Genomic DNA, 15,334 nt, shown 5'->3' with positions numbered 1-15,334 from the left:
CGCATCATCTAGGCTTTCTTGCCTTCTGGCTTCCAGCTGGGCTCCACCAATTGCAGGAGATTCAAGGGTGAAAAGAGAGATAGACCAGAGTATTTGCTCTGTCCACTCTTTCCCTAAGTGGTTGCATTCCTCTACTTATGTCCACAGCTCCTCTTAGATGCCCCTGTCCCAGGGCTACTGTTCTTTCTGGGTCTCTAACACCACTCACTCTCCTTGTCCCTGCAGGCCTAGGAGCAGAAGTAACAGCTTCCCAACATTGCTAGTCCCCTAGGTGCTTCATCATCTTTGTTAGTCCCCTTAATCCTGCCTGCAGCCCTACAAGGAGTCCCTTTGTTGAAGTCTCTTTCTCTTCAAGGAAACTTTTGACTGTGCCTTCTCTTTCCCACTTGGACCATGATTGAAATAACAGATGAAGAATGATAGGCAGACCCTTTTGGGGATGGACACATAGGTCATGCAAAGCCCATTGTCAATTCACATTTGTCTCATCCAGAAAAATCCTTATTTTGATTACACCTCATCTAGTAGCCTTCTGATAGTTTGACCTTCCATGTTGTTCTAGCTAAAGACATAGAAGACTTTGGTCAAATCATCCCTATACACAGAGTCTTGTGAGAGTTCAGTATCTCTTCTCAAATCAATAGATACTAAATGGAAAGTCAAAAGGAAGTGGTTGTGACAGAATTAACTCCATTTACTTTTAGTTCTCCAGAAAAAAAAAAAAAAAAAAAAATCAGCTGGGCGCAGTGGCTCATGCCTGTAACCCCAGCACTTTGGGAGGCCAAGGCGGGCGGATCACGAGGTCAGGAGATCGAGACCATCCTGGCTAACACGGTGAAATCCCATCTCTACTAAAAATACCAAAAATTAGCCAGGCGCAGTGGCTGGCGCCTGTAGTCCCAGCTACTCGGGAGGCTGAGGCAGGAGAATGGCGTGAACCCAGGAGGCAGAGCTTGCAGGGAGCCGAGATAGCGCCACTGCACTCTGGTCTGGGCGAAAGAGCGAGACTCCGTCTCAAAAAAAAAAAAAGAAAATTAGCCGGGCGTGGTGGTGCATGCCTGTAATCCCAGCTACTCGGGAGGCTGAGGCAGGAGAATCGCTTGAACCCGGGAGGCAGAGGTTGCAGTGAGCTGAGATCGTGCCATTGCACTCCAGCCTGGGCAAGAAGAGCAAAACTCCATCTCAGAGAAAAAAAAAAATCACAAATTTGAAGGGGTGGCATTGTAAGATGAAGAGCTCTAAGATCTGGGTTCAAAGATAAAGAAGCTGAAGTTTAACAGGCACAAGCTTCTGAGAATACAGTCACTAAGTGAGCTTGGATACAGACTCAATTTTCACAGTCTAACTTTCTGATCTATTTCCATCTGCCCCTTTATATTTTAATATGCATGAAAATTGACCTGTGTTTACAAATGAAGGCAATTTCTCACAACCTAAAATTTTAATAAAAGAATAAATTCTCACTCAAAGGATAACATCAGTAAAGATTAGTTCATTGAGGCTGGGTATGATGGCTCATGCCTGTAATGCCAGCACTTTGGGAGTCTGAGGCAGGAAGATCACTTGAGGCCAGGAGTTCAAGAACAGCTTGGGCAACAGAGCAAGGCCCTGACTCTAAAAAATAATTTTTCTTTAATTAGCCAAGCATGGTGGTGCACACCTGTAGTCCTAGCTACTTGGGAGGTTGGGGTGAGAGGATCACTTGAGCCCAGGTTACAGTAAGCTATGATGGAGCCACTGCACTCAGCCTGGGTGACAGTGCAAGACCCTGTCTCTCTAAGGCACAAACAAACAAAAAAGATTACCCCATTGAGAGAATTCTAAAAGGCAGCAGCCAAACAATAATTACTCTTCTATAGAAAAAGTGGAAAAAAAAAAAAACCCAACCACCTTGGTCTAGCATTCCAAACCTTTTACAATCCAAAGCCATCATACCTCCTAAACTCACTGACATCAAAAACACACCATGCTCCTTCCTGCCATTTGGCCTTTGCTCACTCTGTGACTCACAACCTGAAACACCTTCCCCGTCCTCTCCATCTATCCCGCCTGATTGTTCAGCCGTCAGCCCTCACACGCAATCCCCATTCCTCCACGATGCTTTTCCAACCATGGCAACACATGATGTTTTCTGCCCTCTGAGTATCTCTGGCACTTACCAACATCATTTACTGAATTACATGACACTCTATTATTTGACCATTTCATTGTCTCCCTCCAATTATATTCCTGGGGTAATTCTTGGTGATTTCAGTATCCTTCCAATAACCTGGCCTCTGCTGTCTTTTTATTGACACCTATTTAGTTGTCTTTTACAGCACTTCACCACCTAATCCCTTCTTGTCATTACCATTATTACCTTTAACTGAACCCCCTTCATAATCTTAATTTCAAGCATTTCATCCTCTAATCACAACCTGCAATAGTTCAGATGACTCTGACTATAACCCAATGCCCTCCAGTTGACAAAGCCTACCATCTTATCATCACCTCTCAAGACCTTCATGTTCTTGTTTTTCTCCTTAACCAGCTTAAAGTCCAATATTTATCATGATATTCATTAACCTATTAGATACACCTTTAATTCCCTGTACCTTCTCTACCTCCTTCATGCTCTGCCTATTCTGTACCTGTATTTGAACATGGCTGGGAACAAGCATAGAATCACTTTGTTCTTAATTTAAATTGTGACTTTTCTTGTTGACTCTTTCTTAAAGCATTCAATTTGGGTTTTGTAGAAACAATAATCCTCTTTCCTTTTGCATTCATATGCTTACCTCTTATTTCATTAAATAATAACTAAGTATAGTAACAAATGCAACTGGCATAAACAAGTTTGGGAATAAACCAAGTTTAAGTAAGCATAAAACTGAAGAGAACAGAAGTGTAGGGTATAACAGTGAGTAGCCTACTAACATAGAGTGTGCAGAGTACCATGGACCTCAGCGGGATGTATTACAGAGGATGTGGAGAACCTCTTAATCTGGCAAGTCAATTAAGTGACAGTCAGTTATGAAAAATATCTACTGTACATGTATCCCTGAAACTATAGATTCTGTAAATTAAAATCTGCAGGCCAGGCGCGGTGGCTAATGGCCTGTAATCCCAGCCCTTTGAGAGGCCGAGGTGGGCAGATCACGAGGTCAGGAGGTCAAGACCAGCCTGGCCAACATGGTGAAACCCTGTGTCTACCAAAAATACAAAAAAAAAAAAAAAAAAAAAAATTAGCCGGGCATGGTGGTGTGCACCTGTAATCCCAGCTACTCAGGAGGCTGAGCCCAGAGAATTGCTTAAACCTGGGAGGCAGAGGTTGCAGTGAGCCAAGACTGTGCCACTGCACTCCAGCCTGGGCAACAGTGCAAGACTGTCTCAGGGAAAAAAAAATCTGCAAATAAGCAAAAAATGATTTACCTCTTACCATTTATTTATTTCCAATACAAATAGTCAATCTGGGGCTATATTTGTTGGGTTTATAGTAAGGCTATTGAGAAGCCTATCAATTTGCCTCAAGCTTCTCCACCATTTGGTAGTCACGGTACCATTTTGGCTTCATTCAATAATGATCATTTCCTAGTTGGTGTTGCAGTATAAATATCAAGCTCTTTAAGATAAAGTAGCTTCACCCAGAAGTAAATTACCTCCTCTACAAAGCATGAAGATACAATTAAGGCCAGTGTCTCTCAATCATTTGTTTTCATTATTGTTGTCCCCCTAAAAAACATTTTCAGACATTTTTTAATTGCCCCCCACAAAATTTTAATATCATATAAACTATGTATCTATGTGTTTTTTATATATATTATATATATATGTATCTTTAGACATTAAAAAAGATTACATATACTCACAACCAATTTTCACTTCCTTGGGGGTGACGTAGCCCCTGTTGAGGATGCGTGACTCATGGCATATGAAGTGCAACCTGTGTAAGGTTATTTGGCTGTCCTCCATGGTTGACAAGGTAAACACAAATGTGAGGCTCATTTGGGGAGATGGAGGTAGTCTACTTTAATGGTGAAGCTGTGAGTAGTGACCCATACTTCTATTTTTTTCTTCATTTCTTTTGTTTTTTTGAGATGGAGTCTCGCTCTGTCGCCCAGGCTGGAGTACAGGGGTGCGATCTTGGCTCACTGCAACCTCCGCCTCCTGGGTTCAAGCAATTCTCCTGCCTCAGCCTCCCATGTAGCCGGGATTAGAGGCATCCGCCACCATGCCCAGCTAATTTTTATATTTTTAGTAAAGACAGGGTTTCTCCATGTTGGCCAGGCTGGTCTCGAACTCCTGACCTCAGGTGATCCACCCACCTCAGCCTCCCAGAGTGCTGGGGATTACCAGTGTGAGCCACTGTGTCCAGCTCACTTCTTTTATTCTATCTTTCTTTCTATCTCTCTTGCTGTCTTTATTCTTACCAACTCAGCTCTCATATTTTTATTAAAATGGTAAACAATTCAACACCAGATTAGGAATAAAGAAGACAGTATTTTCAAACATTTTATAATATTAAACAACAGTAGCAAATATGCCTTTCCTTTTCAAATTATTAGCAGTTTCTTTTACCTGAGAAGTAAAATATCTGTGAATACTATTATCCAGTGTCATCACACTATTTCATGTGCCCTCTCACCTTCATACTTGTTTATTGTCGGTAGCATATATATCATGTGTGTTAGCAGCACAGTTCAGAGACCCACATGATAGCATGCAGAAAAAGAAAAGAAAAAACAATCAAAAATGAGAAAAATATGGAAAGAAAGGGAAAGAACATTGGGTGGGGAAGAGGAATCCTGATTTATATCCAAAAATGTCAAAGGGAACTATGAAATATCAACTTAATAGTAGTTTATTGTCCTACTATATTAAGGAGGTCAGTTTGTTCCTTCAATGTTCATCTTCTAATACTGAAGAGTTATTTTCTTAGATCTGGAGCCAAAAAAAAATGTGTATCCTGTTCTGTGCATAGTTATTTCATAAGCTTCTAAGAGTAGTCTTTCTGACATTTGGAGAGCAGTGCAAATTTTTGTTACTCTTATTTTCTATCTCTATTGTCATCTCATTTGCTTTTTTGGTTTGTTTGTTTGTTTGTTTTCATTCTTCCATTTCCCTTTCCTGGTATATCCTCTCATACTCTTAATGTGCAGGAATAACACCCCTGATTATAGACGATGGTAATTTTTTAGAGCTCTAAAACTTCCATGCAAAATTGGATTCTGACTTGCGTGATAGTTATCAGGATGACAAGAAAACAACTTTGGGGAAAATCAAAGTACCACTAATGATTAGCTGGTGTTTGCCCAAAAAATGGGTTTTGCTATTAACGGCTGGGCCAACCTAGGCAGCTAAAATACCTAGAATGAATGCAATTTATTTGCTTTTCCCTGTAGAAATTATACGTCTTCATTTTACAAATTCAATTACTGCAAGAGGCTAGAAGGGAAAAGAGGAAGCAAATATAAGACACATTTCTAACAGGCATCCAAAAACTTGGCAAAACTTTAAATTTTCCTGCCATTTTCAACTCAAATTTTTTATTTCAATATTTTTACCTACATTGTTTCTTTTGATAGAATTAGGAATTAAGTATTTGAGTGATTATTTATATGAAGTTTGTCTTCCTCCACCAGACTGTACACTCCACAAGAGCCAATGCCTTGTCTATTTTGCTCACCATTACATCCCCGTGACAAACATGTGGCCTGTACATGGTAGACGCTCAATGCATTAGTGTTATTGAATAGACTGGATGGGAGATTCGGTTAGTTGTGCAATTAAATAGATTGAATGGGAAGAATAGTTTGATATGACACTTTTCTCGATGCAAAATGATGCTGAGAAAACAACTGTTATTTTTATTCATTCATCTTGATTCCTTTATTTATTCATCCTAGAGCTATGTGGTGCCAGAACAAAGATTATTAAGACAGTCCTTGGCTTTTAGTGACTCATAGTCTATAGAGAGAGACAGACACAAACCAATAAATCATAACACAGTGAGAGATGAGAAATAATAAATATCAAGTCAAAGGAGAGAGAAAAATAGTAATCCAATTGTCTGTTGTTGAAATCAGAGTTGTATCTCAGGCAGGCAACCGTCTAAAGTAGAAAAAAATAAAGGATTTAGAACTGAATTTTTGTTTTGTTTTGCTTTGTAGGGATCATTGAAAATGAAGCCAAACTAAACTGGGGGCTTTGTCCATCTAACCCTATTCAGGTCTTGGTTTAAATATCACTCCTTCAGACAAATCTCCTCTGATTCCTTGCTGCACACACCCACTGGGTTAGGTCGCCTCCATGCCCTTTCATTTGACTGAGAAGTCCATAAGGCCAAAGAACATGTTTGTCTAGTCCACTAACTATTATATCTCCAGAGACTAGAACTATCTCTGGCATTTAGTAGGTGCTCAATAAATGTTTAATGAATAAAGTTTCCCTTGCAATGTATTTACTTTTCTCTTTTCAAACCAATTTATCTCACTTTTCCACTCTACAAACAGAAAAAAACTCCTCCTCTCCAAATAATTTTCTTTGCCTTTTCCTTCAAGATGACTATTTTTCTAATGTTTCAAGACATTATCATTCAATAACTGGAAGTAAATTACATTTTGTATATCTACATCCAGTAGGGAATTGGACCTGAAGAGATACCTGAGGCTTCTTCCTCCACCCCTGCCGAGCATCCTCAAAGACTAAGCCTGTTTGTAGACTCCCAGTTTTCCCATGGGGTTTCTCCACACCTCGTATGCACAGTTTCCACAAGATTTGGGCTGAAGAAGGGAGACTTTCTTTTGGAGAGTGAAGTGTTCTCAAGGGAACAATGAAAAGTCAGCATTTACTATCTGTGCCCGAAATTAATTCTTACCCTTTGCTTTCAGTAAAGCGAGGAGAAGCAGCACAAAATCCCAGTTTAAGGCTTGATGTGCTTCAGACATTTAGAAACAGAAGCTTAAGAAAGACTCTGAAAGAGCTTCCAGTCCTAAAGCAACAAGTTCTGAGGTCAATAGATCCTGTGTTTGGTGCTTCCCCAGGCCATCTGGCAGCCAGAGAGAGATATTTTAAGTCATGGCAAGGCATGTGGCAACCTCAAAAACCACACCCTTTGAATGTCAGCCTCCTCCACCAACATGGGCAAGTCTGACATGAGGCAAGAAATAAAGGCCAGGCCATGAGGATATCAGCCCCACTGAAATGCTGTTAACTTTTTTAAAAAAATATGATTAGTACAAGTTTCTTATTCTTTTATTTACTAAATGTTCTGCTGAAAACTGGAAAAGTCAGTCAAATTTGGATGTTTCCAGATGTCCAGATGTGTCCTAGATACAGCCTAGATGTCAAGAAGAAACTTGAATTGATTTAAATATGGGGTATTTTTTTTCACTGTAGAAATATCTCTTCTGAATTATACACAGTCTTTCACATGACCTGGGAGGAAACAATAAAATATAATTACTGAGGAGGGATATGGTTGATGCTCACAAATATTGGCTAAAAGTAGACATACGACTAGAAAAGTTTAAAAGTTTCTTTTAATAGTGTCCTTTTCTCACACACACACATTAAAATGATTACTAAAAGAAAATATGGGGACTTTTCAGCTGGGATGTCCTGTTTAGAGTGGGGATTGAGAGGTGAAGCCAGCAGGACTTCCTTGCTCGAGTGGGGACTTGGAGAAATTTTCTGTCTTACAAGAGGATTGTAAAACTCACCAATCAGCAATCTGTAGCTAGGATTGTAAAACGTACCAATCGGCACTCTGTAGCTAGCAAGAGGATTGTAAAATGCACCAATCAGCACTCTGCAAAACGCACCAATCAGCGGTCTGTAAAATGCATCAATCAGCAGGATCCTAAAAGTAGCCAATCGCAGGGAGGATTGGAAAAAGGGCATTCTGATAGGACAAAAACAGAACATGGGAGGGGCAATAAGGGAATGAAAGCTGGCCACTCCAGCCAGCAGCTGTAACCCACTTGGGTACCATTCCACGCTGTGGAAGCTTTGTTCTTTCGCTCTTCACAATAAACCTTGCTACCCTCAAAAAAGGAAAAGAAAAAAGAAAAGAAGGGGACTTTGTAAAAGTGTATTAAATACATACTTGCTGCTTTCATTGTAACAGATGTTATCATTATATACCAACTGTAACAACTGATGTAACTGAAATCTCCTGGAATTTCCTGTTGATTCTTATTTCATCTAGAAATAAGGATTTCTCTTTTTTTAGTTAAAATAATTCACCTTTAGGGGAAGAGTACCACTTTCTGAGGTCCTGAGTTGATGGCAGCAGACAGAACATCTCTGGATGACCTGGTTCTGGTACCAGTCCTGCTACATATTATTCACCAGAAAAATAGACCAAAGTTCTCACCATAAAAAAAAAAAAAAAGATAAGTGTGTGAGGTAATTTGTATGTCAATTATCCTGCTTTTGCCATTCCACAATGTATACATATATCAAAACATCATGTTGTACACCATCAATGTATACAATTTTTGTCAATTAACTGATTAATTAATTGAACTAGATCAAAGAATAGCTCTAAGATTCTTCTTCTTGCCAGTGTCCCACAATTCTTCAGTGCCCCCACAATTATTTTGAAGACAAATCAGGGAAGGACTGGGTCAAGGGTCTGCCTAAATACACTGTGCAGCTAACTGTTCACTGGAGTTTTAGAGCTTGCTCTCAAAACTTATGAGCCAGATACTACTTAGCCCAGGGCCTGGTGGCTAGGCTGGTTCCCTCATTTCCAATCGAGGGCCTCTGCCGCAAATATGCTCTGCTAGATCCTCAATTATACCAAGAAGCAGCCAAGCTTGATGCCCCTCTTTGTATTTATTGGAGCTGGAGGTCCTGGAGCAGCAGTGTATCTCTTGTGTCTGGCATTGCTCAATCCAGATGTTAGTTGGGACAGAAAGAATAACCCAGGGCCCTGGAACAAACTGGGTCCCAAGGATCAATACAAGTTCTACTCAGTGCATGTGGATTACAGCAAACTGAAGAAAGAAGGTCCAGATTTCTAAGTGAAATGTTTCACTGTAAAGCTGCTTTAGAATGAAGGTTTTCCAGAAGCCATCCACATAGTTTTCCACTTAACCAGGAAGCATTTCTCCTCTAAATATATGAAATCATGTTGATATAATGTGTCGAAGATTACATTGATTAATAAATAACTGAAACTTGAAAAAAACTCATGAGCCTAGAAAAACCTGCTGCTTTGTATTTTTTGTTTCTACTTTTGTTTTGCAGGGATGACAACAGTTAATGCTTCAAAAATGACAACAAACTTGGGAGTCATCAGCTCATAAAATATACCTGAAGCCATAAATTGGAATGAAATCACCCTGGGAAGATATATAGAGTGAGAAAAGAAATAAAACTGAGATCTGGGCCGGGCGCGGTGGCTCATGCCTGTAATCCCAGCACTTTGGGGGGCCGAGGCAGGCAGATCACAAGGTCAGGAGTTCAAGGTCAGCCTGACCAACATGGTGAAACCACATCTCTACTAAAAATGCAAAAATTAGCTGGGCATGGTGGCGCACACCTGTAATCCCAGCTACTCAGGAGGCTCAGGCAGGAGAATCACTTGAACCCAGAAGGCAGAGGCTGTAGTGAACCAAGATGGCACCATTGCACTCCAGCCTGGGGCAACAGAGCAAGACTGTCTCACAAAAAAAAAAAAAAAAGAAAACAAAAACTGAGATCTGATTCCCCATTGATAATGGGGGTAGAGGGGGTGTGAGCATAATAAGTCCTAGAAGAAGCCTGGAAAGGAGAATCAATATAAGTAGAAAGAAAACTGGTACTATGAAAGAAGCCAAGGGAAAGACTGCTTTAAGGAAGTAATGGTCAACAAAGCCAAAGCTTTCTACAAGTCATGTAGGATAGGATTAAGAAGGAGCCATTAAATACAGTGCTGTGGAGCTGCTATTAGCAATGGAAGTCTCCATGGGCAATAGTAGCAGAAGAACAATGGCAAGTGGCTTGAGAAGCACACAAGAGCTGGAGCTGTGGATTGAGCTGATATTTATCCTTCCTCTCCAGTATGAATACTCAAGCACAATGTTGCAAAATATGCACTACATAGCTGAGCTTAGTCACAGAAGGAAAGTAAAGCCAACTCCAGTTGACTATATGGTGGCTTGAGGGTATAGAGCCTAGACAGATGCTGGTGCTAGGGTCAAGAGTATTAGGACAAGAGACATGGCATAGACCCTGCACAAAGAAAGGAAGTAGAACTAAGTCTACCATGTATATCCAAGATCCTCAATGGGCTGCCCAGTCTATTAAAATTGATCTAGAACTGTGCTATACAGCATGGTAGCTACTACCCATATATGACTATTGAAATTTAAATTAATTAACATTCATGCTGGGTGCAGTGGCTCGTGCCTGTAATCCCAGCACTTTGGAAGGCTGGTGAATCACTTGAGGTCAAGAGTTCAAGACCAGCCTGATCAATATGGTGAAACCCCGTCTCTACTAAAATTACAAAAAATTAGCCAGGCGCAGTGGTGAGCACCTGTAGTCCCAGCTACTCAGGAGACTGAGGCAGGAGAATTGCTTGAACCCGGGAGATGGAGGTTGCAGTGAGCCAAGATCGCACCACTGCACTCCTGCCTGGGCAACAGAGCGAGACTCTGTCCCAAAAAATAAAATAAAATAAAATAAAATTCAACAAAATGTAAAATTCAATTCTTCAGTCACACATTTCAAGTATTCAATAACCACATGTGGGTTGCTGAGTACCAGTGGCTACCATGTTGGACAGCATACATACAGCTATGTATATCAGCACAGAAAGTTCTACTGGACAGTACTAATCTAGAAAATCTCTGGCCACCATCACAAAGAAGCAGCAAGAAGATGTGCTATCTGCCTCAATCTTTGGATGAAGGTGGAAAACTCTCCCAGTGAGAAATTGATACATTAAGCATGTGTCCCTTCCAGGTGTGAGGTACAAATTTGTACCACCCTTATGTGCTAGAATCCCAAGCCAAAAATTTTACATTTAGAGTCCCAGCAGAAGTAAGTGCAGAACTCAATACACACCCACAAAACACTCCAGAGTATATATTCACAACCCCAGACACATAGGATTCCACAGTAAAAAGTAATCTTATCTAAAAATGAGCTAATGATAAACAAGTACAACCCACAGAAAGAATTTGAACAGGCACTTCACAAAACTCTCGTACACTATTGGTGAGAATGTAAATTGTGTGTCTAATGACTCAGCAATTCCATTCCTAGATATACACAACAGAAATGGGTACATAGAAAATATACCTAAGAGCATGTGCCCAGAAACAGTACAAAAGACAAGAAAGTCATAGTAGACTATTCATAACAGACAAACTAAAACCAACTTAACTGTCCATCAATAGAAGAATGAATAAATAAATTATATATTCATACAATGGAATATTTTATAGCAATGGGAATAGACAAATGACTGCTACATCTAAGGGCATAGATGTATCTCTCAAAAACAATGTTAAGGGAAAGAAGCCAGACAAAAGAGTCCATATAAAGTTCAAAACAGGCAAAACTAATCAATGATCACAGACATTAGGATCAAGATTATTTTTGAGAGGGGTGGTGACTGAGAACCTCTTTGTGGGGCTTCTGGGGTGCTAGTAATATTCTCTTTCTTGATCTGGGTGGTTGTTACCTGGGTTATATTTCCTTTTTGAAAATGTTTCAAATGAGTAGTTATGATTTGTGTACTTTTCTATATGTATATATAAAATTAAATTTTTGTTCAAATAGTAATTGGAGGGATAAAAACAAGATGAAACTAAAATTCTAGAGAGCAACAACATGGAATACCGGATAGGGATGTCAGAGCTCAACTATTCCATAGTGCTTATATTGTTCTGAGAGAGAATAGAAATATTTATTAATGTTAGTTAAATAGGCATTTTAAATAGGTATGTTTAAAAAAAAATTTTTTTTTTTTTTGAGACGGAGTTTCGCTCTTGTTGCCCAGGCTGGATTGCAATGGCACTATCTCAGCTGACTGCAACCTCCACTTCCCCAGTTCAAGCGATTCTGCTGTCTCAGCCTCCTGAGTAGCTGGGATTACAGGAGCATGACACCACGCTCAGTTAATTTTTATATTTTTAATAGAGACAGGGTTTCATCATATTGATTAGGCTCATCTCGATCTCCTGACCTCAGATGATCTGCCCACCTCGGCCTCCCAAAGCGCTGGGATTATAGGCGTGAGCCACTGCACCCGGCCAGCATGTCAAAATTTTTAAGGTAACAAATAAAGAATAAGAAAAAAATGTAAATTTTTAAAACAAAGAAAAGAAATATTTCTTTTTTAAAAGTGATGCTAAAAAAGTAAAGGAAAAGCATAAAGAAAAAACATAAAATTTCTTTCAAATGGTGATATAAATATACCCAAATCAATCAGTAATCACAATAAATATAAACAAGTTAAACTCACCAAGAAACCGTTATTCTCAGATTTGAATAAAAACCAAAACAAAATGCAGCTATAAATGTCTTACAAGGAACACACCTAAACATGGAAACACGTGTATAAAGTAAAGGGATAAAGCTGTTGTATTAGTCAGAGTTCTCTAGAGGGACAGAACTAATGGAACAGATACATATCTAAGAAGGAGTTTATTAAGTAACTCACACAATCACAAGGTTCCACAATAGGCCGTCTGCAGGCTGAGGAGCCAGGAGAGCCAATCTGAGTTCCAAAACTGAAGAACTTGGAGTCTGATGTTGGTGGGCAGGAAGCATCCAGCACGGGAGAAAGGTGTAGGCCGAGAGGCTAGGCCAGTCTCTCTTTTCACATTTTTCTGCCTGTTTATATTCTAGTCGCCGAGCTGGCAGCTAATTAGATTGTGCCCACCCACATTAAGGGTGGGTCTGCCTTTCCCAGCCCACTGACTCACATGTTAACCTCTTTTGGCAACACCCTCACAGACACACTCAGGATCAATACCTTGTATCCTTCAATCCAATCAAGTTGACACTTGGTATTAGCCATCACAGCTGTCTAGTCAGGAGTTGGATTGATCTAGGGTTAAGGACTTGGTGGGTGAGTGCAATGGATGGAAAACAAAATAAAATGGTGAGAGAGTGGTCAAAGGGATAGGTTACAAGTCTAGGTTGGCTTGTAAGGAAATGACACGAGAAAACTGCTGATAGTGGGGAAACAGAACAGTTGAGGAAATGGGACAGTCAAGTAAATGACAATCTAGTGGGTCCCAAAGCAGATAACACAGAGCAAAGGAGCAAGTTTGGGTTCCGTCAAATTTAAATTTAGATCTAAAAAGGCAATTCAGTCTTTTCTGTATCTTATCCAACTTTCTTATTGTAAATAATCTATAGGGCTCTACAGGATGTAAAGAAGATAATTCACAGCAATGTCCTCTAAAGTTGAAGTAATCAGTCTTTAAACTATAGATAGCCTTGAATTCCATTTTAGAATTGTGCAGACAGGGCCAACAGAAAAACCAGGCATCTGGTCAACAACCAAAATCTCACTGGATCTTGAGGCAATCAGGGCACAGAAATTTTTAAAAATATCTGAGCAAACATTGACCTTTCATGTAACAAAATCTAACACACATTTCCTTTGGTAAAGTTCATTTCTATTTTTCTGCATTACACACCACTTACTTGAGGGGAAATAACCCTTACAATGTATGTGAGGTCCACCACATGGAAACTTTAGTTCTAGGTTCAATATAGTAAGTACATTACATCGCTATAAACTCCTTAACAGGCTTCCATCTACTGAAACCCCTTTTTTTTTTTTTTTATGAGACGGAGTCTTGCTCTGTCGCCCAGGCTGGAGTGCAGTGGCGCAATCTCTGCTCACTACAAGCTCCGCCTCCTGGGTTCACGCCATTCTCCTGCTTCAGCCTCCCGAGTAGCTGGGACTATAGGCGCCTGCCACCATGCCCAGCTAATTTTTTTGTACTTTTTTAGTAGAGACGGGGTTTCACTGTGTTAGCCAAGATGGTCTCTATCTCCTGACCTCGTGATCTGCCCACCTCGGCCTCCCAAAGTGCTGGGATTACAGGCGTGAGCCACTGCACCCGGCCTTTTTTTTTTTTTTTTTTTTTTTTTTTTTTTTTAAGAGATGAGGTCTCACTCTATTGCCCAAGCTGCAGTACAGTGGTGTGATCATAACTCACTGCAGCCTCGAATTCCAGGGCTCAAGCAATCCTTCCGCCTCAGCCTCCCAGGTAGCTAAGACTACAGGTGCACACCATTATGCCTGGCTAATTTTTTTTTAATTTTTTTAGAGTCGTGGGGGTAGGAGGGGGAGTCTTGTGACGCTCCCTAGGCTGGTCTTGAATTCCTGCTGTCAGGCAATGCCCTCACTTCAGCCTCCTGAGTAACTGAGATTACAGGTGTGGGCCACCATGCCCAGCTCTGAAATCTTCTTAATTTTAAAGTCTCAGCCCACATGCCACAGCCTCCTTAAGCCATCTCCAACTTCCTCAAGAAGAATGTATTATTGTTTCCTCTGCATGTCTTCTTCACATTGGTAGTGTGGTTGATATATCAATTCTTCTATTCTGCCTTTTGTATAATTATTTACATAAATCCTCATCTCTCTTAAAATGATAAATATCCTGAGGACAAGAACCACTCTTGAACTTACTCCAGAATATAGCACACCACCCTATAGTGAAGAAGGGGCCATAAACTGGACATAGACAGTTGATCCACTTCCCAGATAGGGAAGTAGGATTTTGTTTCATGGTATTTTCCTTTTCGCCTTTAAACTGAAGAGTCTGCTTGGACTAAGAGTACCAGGCTGACACAGGAGAGCAACTGATCTTCCAGAAAGTGCTGCCAACATCTCTCCACTCCAAAGAGCTAGAATACCAATAAACCTAGGAAGATCTAGTTCTAAATATATATCTATTTAGACGGAGTCTCGCTCTGTTGCCCAGGCTAGAGAGAAATGTCATGATCTCAGCTCACTGCAACCTCTGCCTCCCGGGTTCAAGCAATTCTCCTGCCTCAGCCTCCCAAGTAGCTGGGATTACAGGTGCCCACCACCACGCCCGGCTGATTTTTTTGTATTTTTATTAGAGACGGGGTTTCACTATGTTGGCCAGGCTGGTCTTGAACTCCTGACCTCGTGATCTGCCTGCTTCAGCCCCTCAAAGTGCTGGGATTACAGACGTAAGCCACCGTGCCTGGCCCAGTTCAGTATATCTTGATATTGCATCTTCCTAATGTTTGTTTCAATTAGGGACAACTTTGAACCACACACACACTTTTTTTTAATGATTTTCTGTGAGTAAACCCTTGAGGAGTCATATAACCCAGGCCTGTCTTTCAAGTGTGTCTGTACCAA

At 40.5% G+C, this 15,334-nt stretch overlaps 1 pseudogene; it reads left to right on the top strand.

Moving 5' to 3' along the window:
- The first annotated feature begins 8,759 nt into the window (after positions 1–8,759).
- Positions 8,760–9,008, top strand: LOC115832482 (annotated as a pseudogene).
- The last annotated feature ends 6,326 nt before the right edge of the window (positions 9,009–15,334 follow it).

Source organism: Nomascus leucogenys, chromosome 22a, assembly GCF_006542625.1.
Source record: "Nomascus leucogenys isolate Asia chromosome 22a, Asia_NLE_v1, whole genome shotgun sequence".
NCBI lineage: Eukaryota > Metazoa > Chordata > Mammalia > Primates > Hylobatidae > Nomascus > Nomascus leucogenys.
This window is presented reverse-complemented; position numbering and strand designations above follow the sequence as displayed.